Below are 7,951 nucleotides of genomic sequence, written 5' to 3'. Positions count from 1 at the left end.
ACAGCCATGTCCCTCCACAGCCATGTCCCCCCATATCCATGTCCCCCATATCCATGTCCCCCATATCCAGGTCCCCCACCCGTCTCCCCACGTGCTCCCCCGCCCCTGCCCCGCCCTGCCCCGCCCACCGAAGCCCCGCCCCTCCGGCCCCGCCCCCGGTCCCACGCGACACCCGCTCTTCCGGCGCCGAGCGGCGCTGGCGCGTGCCGCGCCGCCGTCACTTCCGTGCCCTCCCTGCCCCGCCCCGCTCAGCGCGCCCGGCGCGTGCAGCCGGTTGGCGGCCGATCCGCTCGCGCCTCGCGAGGCAGCCGCGCGCGGCGGGCGGGGTGGGGGGGGGAGCGCCGGTCCCGTGCCGGTCCCGCGCCCGCCCCGCCGGCGATGGGGCTGCGCTGAGGCCGCCGGTGAGTGGGGCCGCGGGCACGGCACGGCACGGCCCGGCAGGTGAGGGAGGGTCCGCGGGCCTCCGATAGCGCTCGCAGTCTCCGCCGAGCCGGGCGCGGCACGGTCGCCGGCAGCGCCCTTCAGCCGCGCCGGCCGCTCCTCCGCCCGCGGCAGCCCCCGCGGGGCGGCCCGGCGCGGGCGCGGGGGTTGTGGCGGGGCCGGTGCCGTGGAGCGGGTCCCGGGGCTGGGGCGCGCGTGGCCGGGAGCGCGGGCGCCCGGCGTGTCGCGGCCGCCGGTGTCCGGACACGTGCTGCGGCGGCCCAGAGGCCAGGCCGCCCCCCCGCCTTGCCCGGGGGCCAACCCGGGCTGTCGGGGCCCCCTCGGCAGCTCGGGCAGCTCTCCCGTGTCGCTTCCTCCGTCCTCTCAGCCCGGGCCGCAGTTGTGCCGGCGGTCCCGGTTACCGAAGAGCGCGCGTTCCGCCGCCTGGGCACACGTCAGCGGGTTCTGCAGTGGCGGGGTCGGTGGGAAGTGCTGGTGATCGCGTACCAAAGAGAAACTTTCGCAGCCCGAGATGAGGACTCAGTGCGTCTCATCCTTTTTTCAGCACATGAGTCAGTGCGATCTGCTGCTGCTGACAAAGGTTACGGAGCACTTTTCCATCAGCTGAGCTATGGAGCCGGGGATCTCGCACTGCGAGCACCTCTGACAGCCACTGCGTCATCCCTAAGAGGAGGCCTGTTTATGCCTGTTCAGGGATAAACAGCTACTAGGTGAATTAAACACTGAGAACCTTAACAGAATTGATATTGAAGGTGAAGATAAACTTGAGTTTCTACAGTACTGGCTTTGAAAGCTTGCTCTGGCTTACCTGCTGGGATCAGTGTATCCCTGCAGGTGCTGTAGTTGGAAGAGACTTTTGGAGCCCTTCAGGAAGCTGAGATAGCATAGCCTCCAGCCGTGGGAGATGGTTGACTCTCAACTGTTCTAACATGAGTGCTGTTGTCTGGCCACGCTGGCTGCTTCCTCCTCTGAGGTTGCTGAGTTAGAATTCGTTAATGTGTTTTCTTTGCGGTATGCACTCACTGCAATTGTATGGTGTTTTCTTAGCAGGGGCAATCAAGATTATGTTTCATTTAATCTATTCATTACTCTGACTGGTTTTTTTGTTTTTCATTGTAGGTGACTCAGCTGTTGTATGTATGAGATTTGTCCATCCACTGGCTTTCAGACAGGTTAGCAATATTTTTCAGCCATCAGTTCCATCATGTTTGAAAGAATTCCTACTTTTACCTTTTCTTAGCATTTTGTATGCTGTTCCATCCTGTAGAATATTGATTGTCTTGTGAGAAACAGGTTTTTTGGCATTATTTAAATTTACTCTGTGGTGTAAGTGTGGTCCTCATAAACTTAATGTCCCTGTGTCAGTGTCATGAATGACAGCAGTGTATCTTTATTACACCTTTACTGAGGAAATGTTTGTCTTGGTATTTGGCATGACACTGATGGCTACGTACTGCTGCTTTTGTTAGCTGCTTTTTCTTGTTGGCTAGTTACTAAAGTACAGTTTCACAAAGTTTAAAGAAAATATGCTGTGTAAACTTTGAGCTGTACAATTGACTTGGAAATTGATTGGTACTGATCTAACCCTCCTGACTTCTAAGAAGCATATCATTATCATGATTTAGTGAAACAAAAATGTCATCTCTTGTTGGTGTAGTCACCTGTGGGAAAGAACACTGGCTTCTGGCTACATCGAGTGTTCCAGTGTGAGCCCTAGGTCAGCTGTGAAAAACTAATGTGCTCCAAGGTTATCAGTTTTTAAAGTGCTTCAGAAAATGAGCAAGAGAGATCTTTCTGTTAACTGGTTTTGGTCAAGGCTGACTCTCTGTGAAACCAGGAGGTGTAAGCAGTGAAAGGGGTCTGAGCAGTTCTGCAGACTGCAGCAGAGCTGCTGGACAGCAGCTGCTGCTTTCCCAAATACCTCCCAGGAGCAGTGGGGCTGTTCCAAGCTCTGCTTGGTGTCTTCCTGTAGTGCTGTCTAGACTTTGAGCTTGTTTTGCTCTCCCCACTTAATTTTTTGTTAGTTATCTTCTAGGATCAGGCATCTGTTCCTGTATTTGTTATTCATTTCTTGCTAGTCTGTGGAGGACCTCATGGCATTGGTAGGCACTAATTCATCCCTAACCTGAGAGAGGGGAGTGAAAAGTCCCAGCTGCCTGGTCAGGAAGCTTGCAGTGCCTCCAAGGGAGCGTGGGGGCTGCCTAGCAGGAAGGGAAGTTGCATCATGATGTCTGAGTGATTGAGAAACTTTGTGATTCAGTCCTCTTCTGCTCCTTTGCCATGTGACAGGCATGGCACATTACACAAGCTATTTTGCTGTGTTCCTAAGAAATTATTTAAAAAGAAGGAAATAAATGTCTGTGTTGACATAGAACCCTAAGATTATATTTTCTCGTTTGCCTTGAGGAGGTACTATCCTACTGTTTTCTGTGGGGAGTATAAAACAGCCAACAGGACATGGATTTTCAGTGGGATGAAGACAAATTCCATTTATTCTGTGGAAGTAAAATACCTTTATATTGTTAAAGCCAGGTCCAAGTGGAGTGTCCAGGTCATAGAGGAAATCAGTAGTAGAACTGGGAACTGACATGGAAAGGTCAGGTTTTCATCAAGCATTTTGACCATTGCACCCTTGTTCCTTTTTCTGGAAACTTTCAGATAGCGTTTGCTTTATTTCTGTAAACCACAGAAATCTGCTGCAGGGGGTTATTTTGACTTAGCTTGTCCCAGGTCTGTTGTAGAAATTATTATTTCTGTTGTGATAAATGTCTCAATTGAGTGCTGTGCTTAAGCATCTTCAACTGCAGACCAAGGAGCATGGTTGTACACCTTCCTTATTTACTGTCTGTGTGGTAGACAGACAGTGGGTGCCAGCATCATAAAGTCACCCCAGGACAGAACCTGATGGTAGCTGGCATGGAGAGAGGATGTGTCATTCCTTTGTTGTCTTGTGAAAAAAAGTCCTTTAGTTAAATCTTCTAAAACTCTTGAGTTTGAAAATTAGAAGAAAAGGGTTTCCTTAGATTTCATTTTCTCAGTGCCCAAACCTTATCAGTGTGATGTGAACATCAGTGTTCTGCCATTTGTGTATAGGCTCATCTCATGAATGTCTGCAAGAATTCTGCCTTGGAGAACAGAGCTTGTATTTAAGTGCAGGTTTTTTTGGACAGGGATTACTGGTCTCCACAGCATGGCATCTACTATTGTCAAACCTGCTTTGGATCTGGAGTCGTGTTGTTGTGCACATAAGTAGTTTTTGTCAGCTTTCAGTGGCAAAAAACATCCCAGCATTCTGACTGGTGCTTAGATATGGTTTTGATTAGCATAAGAAGGTTCATATAATACAAATCCTAGTTTAAAAATCCTAATTGTACAAGAAAACATTGAAAAAAATGTTTTAAATAACAGTAATGCTAAAATGTTTCCCTTTCACTGTTACACAATGAGCTAAAAATAGTTTTCATTCATAAAAAAAGCTGCTTCCTCTGTTAAATAATCTGCATAGCAGAGAACAAAAGTTCATTTTATAGTAAACTGTAAACTATAGTAAACTGTAGCTGTATTACAGCTCCTTTATTCCTGATTGAAATAAGATGGTAAACTTTAATTTTTGGTAGCTGAAAACCAGGCTTAAATAAAAAAGGATGGGTGATTCACAGTTTCTGTTAAGGAGGTATGGATGTGATTTGCACAAAGAGCTGAAGTTCTGTGTCTTGCAGCTCCTTTTCTAAAATGTATCATTTCTGCACCATCTTCATGGAGCGCTGTGCAGGGGTTGGGATTGGGAAGGGGTCTCCCTGGCTGTGGAATCTTGCTGATTGCTCTGAAGTGGTGCAGTGTCAATCACATTCATAATTCTATCAAACTTAGCAGAATTATCTGCATTGCATTTTTTCTTTGTGTGTTTTTAATTTGATAGAATTTGGCCCTTTTTTTTTGTAGCTCTGCTTTATTAGAATTGTGGCATTGCATTGTTCATCTTAAAACAGCTCTTTAGATGTGGTGGTAGAACTGGTAGCAAGTCCATTACTTTTTAGTTGGATTGAGATTTTTTATGTGGTATTTAAGACTGAAAGATCATCCTTCAAAATCAAAATACACAACTCTTTTTTTTTTGACCTTTAGCAAATTTATATGGCAGTGATATTTTCAGTTTAGAGGGTGCATGCAGTAACAAAAATGGCAGCTCCTTCAGATTTTATTCTAGCTAGAAGATGTCAAAATGAAAGGTGATAAATGTCAATGGCTGTGAAATTACAGCTGATTCTTTTAAAGGATAGGAGAACAGTGTAATGAGAAGGCTTTTGAGAAACAGTAGTAAGAGCAGCTTAACTGGCTTGGGATGCAAGAAGAAAATACATGTAAAGTGTGAAATTGACAGATATCAAAAAGGCTACAGTGCAAATGGAATGACAAGTAGCAAGAGACATAAAAGTCTGAAGCTACCTGTAAAAGTATCTTGGTAGTAGTAGGAAGATTGGGAAATGCTCACTTGATTTGATTGGGAGAGCACGTCTGCAGGAGGTGCAGAACATCTGAAGGGCTTAGTGCCTGTTTTGCTTCTCTTTCACATAGTGTCATGCAGGTGCTTAATCTTACGAATATTTTTGACAAGGTAATACTTTACACTACAGCATACTTCCACTAGATGTTTCTGTGTCAACTGGCCCTGATGAGTTTCACTGTACAATTCTTAAAACTGCTCAAAAATATTATCTAGAACTACTCAGAAGTACTAGGAGATGGCAAAGGATGAGTCTTCAGACAGTTACAAAGGAGAAGAGCCGAGGAAGATGAGTTACAGTCTAACAGTTCAGTTTGTCCCAGGTTTTTCCATCAGTTGAGATTAATAAGCAAACATTCTGTTCTCAAGTACTTGGAAGATACAGCAGCATGAACTGATTTGTGGGAAAAGTAATTGTGTCTGAAGTCTTGATACCTTTTTACTGCAGAGCAGAAGGCTCAGTGGCTATAGCAGAAGCAGTGGAGGTTTAGTCTCCTGAATTGATTGATTTAAAAAGGTTTTCCTCATTTTAATGGCCTCATAAGTAAATGGAGGCATGATCTGGGGGTAGATGATCCTTTCTGGAGAACTGTAATTAACAACCTGGTGTTAAAATGAGAACTTATGTTGAAGGATTCTGTCCTGGGTCCTGGCCTTTAATGAAAATATTAGTCAGCTGGCTGATTAAATGTTCTTATTAAATTCCCAGGGATTGTGTTGGAGGACATGATGAGAGTTCAAAATAACCTGAAAAACATCACACAACATTCAGTAGGGACAAATGCAGGTACTGCTCTTAGGCAGGAATTGCCAGCTGTTGAACTGCAGGGTGAAGAATAACTGGTTAGCTACTAGAAAAAGGACCTGGGGGTGTACTGGATCACAAGTTGAACATGAGTCAGTGTCATGCTGCTTTGCAGAAAAGGCAAATATCTTACTGGGATGTTTAAACAGGAGTATTGTCTGAGAGACGTAAAGTTGGAATCCATTGGCTTTATTTGCTGTTGATGTACAGTCTGTGCAGACAGCATCTGTTTTGGGTGCCAAGATTCAAGAAGAATTTGGACCACTTGGAAGGAGTTCAGAGTAGAGAAATGAGAGTAATCAGAGTTTGAGGAAACAACTTCATAAATGTGGAAGAAAATCCAAGTTATTTTGGCAAGAGATGAGGAGTTTAGGGGGAATGTAAGAGATTTGAAGTATTTAAAAGATTTGTAAGAAGGAAATGCTATTTTCAGTGGCCATGATGGGCAGGTTGAAGTGGGATTAACTTTCATCACAGAAAACACCAATTAAGTTTTCAACATTTCTCACAGTTAATGTAGAACTTAAAAATGTCTTTACTTGTGGCCATGAAGAACAAGTTTGTATGTTTAGAAGGAATGGTATATGGTTTAGGTTGGAGAATAGACTAAACTCACAATTAATGTCCCTTTCATCTCATTTTGTAAGATTCTAGTTTTAGTTGATGTTAAGTTTGAGCCAGTGAGGGAGAAATAGACAGGATTCTTTTTGTCAGTCTCTTGGTCCTATCATGTGGGTGTAGATCTTGTTTAGAGCTGTGGTGCTTGTATTGGTTTGGAAACATAGGGTGTTTGGGATTACTTTTTTCCCTTGGATGCTGCCTCCTGTGAATGGAGTGAGGTTTCTTGTGCTGTCAAGATGTTCTAAACCTCCGTGGTGGAGGTACTGCATGTTAGCAAAGTCTGTGTGAGTTAAACCTAGCAGAGCACTGATGAATTTCCATTCATTTTAGTAGTCTTGGTAGCTTTCAGATTACTGCTTTATTATCTTATAATGTTTCTCATCCATAGTTACAAAGGTCCACCTTTGGCTTTGAGGATCTCTTTGCAGTTCCCATACTGTGGTAAATTCACCACTGCAGGGTTCCTCACTACGTGAGGATGTACCCATTGCAAAGGGGAAGGTCCAACTGGGAGTGTAGCCATGCTGTTTTATATATCATTGTTTTTATGCACTGTTATCATTGCTTTTGATTGTCTGCAGTAGTCTGCGTGGCAAAACAAAGGATCCAGCTAATCCTTCTATTTCAGCAATTGATTTGTAATGTAACTGCAGTGGGTGAAAACACTTCAATTAATCCTGTGCATTTCACTGCCATCTCATGTCTCCAAATCATTGAAGAAAAGTACAGTTACCCTCATGAACTCTGTAGTTAGGATCTGCTATGGTGTTTCACATCATCAATAAAAAGAGCTTTCTTTCTGGAGGCTGCATTTAGTGCAGCAGCAGACAGATAGCAGTAGCTTAAAGGTCAATGACAGGGATAATGGTTGGCCTCTGGTGGGGAGATTGTACAGTTGAGTTGCATTACCTGCCTGACTTTACCTTTACCCTGTAATAATATTTATTGAACTGTTTAACTGTTGGGTGCCGGTTAATTTCCTGAAAAGTCCTACTACTGTTGGCTAGAGATTTTTTTTCTCTGAGCAGAGGGATAATTTTTCTTACCTCTGTTTCTCAAACAGGGGATCTGTTTTTATCATACAGGCATGGAAGGTTCTCAACATACCTGCTGTTGTCACTAAGTTGTGAAAGCTGGATCCAACGTCCAGTGAATTCAAAGGGTTGTTCCACTGGCTTGAGTAGTCTTTGGCTGAGGGTGTTGCTGTCTGAAAGTGGTGCCTCTGTCACTAGAGCAGTACTCCAGATCTGACAAGCCAGCAAAAAGTTCTTTTCAGACCAACTGGTAATTCAAATGGAAACATAAAAGGGCTGTCAAATGTGCAGTCTTGCAGACTGCATTCTTTAGATTAACCCTATCTTCAGTTCATCCATTTGGTGAGGACCACAAAACTTTAGGTAGTGCTTTGAGAGAGGGTCTTGACATGATTTTCCTGCATCATACCCATGTTTTATTGCTAGAGGCAGCCTACTGAGCCTTAATACTGGCAATATTGAGGGGGGTAATGGTGTTGAGTCCAATTTAGACAGCCAGACTTTAAATGCCAGCAGTGTATAGATGAAACACAGCTTCTGCTGTCT

General features: G+C 44.8%; 1 protein-coding gene across 6 annotated transcripts in view; it reads left to right on the top strand.

Moving 5' to 3' along the window:
• The first annotated feature begins 253 nt into the window (after positions 1 to 253).
• The window catches only part of ATP13A3 (ATPase 13A3), a 55,572-nt gene continuing 47,874 nt past the window's right edge, over positions 254 to 7,951 (top strand). For 2 of the 6 annotated variants that reach the window (XM_050977952.1, XM_030227314.2), the window contains exons 1-2: positions 309 to 441; positions 1,561 to 1,613. The gene's annotated coding sequence lies outside the window, so the exon portion shown is untranslated. Of the gene's footprint in view, positions 442 to 985; positions 1,194 to 1,560; positions 1,614 to 7,951 lie in introns of all 6 variants that reach the window. The other 4 variants (XM_050977950.1, XM_030227313.2, XM_050977951.1 and 1 more) reach the window with 4 other exon arrangements.

Source organism: Serinus canaria, chromosome 9 (genome assembly GCF_022539315.1).
Source record: "Serinus canaria isolate serCan28SL12 chromosome 9, serCan2020, whole genome shotgun sequence".
NCBI classification, from domain to species: domain Eukaryota; kingdom Metazoa; phylum Chordata; class Aves; order Passeriformes; family Fringillidae; genus Serinus; species Serinus canaria.
This window is presented reverse-complemented; position numbering and strand designations above follow the sequence as displayed.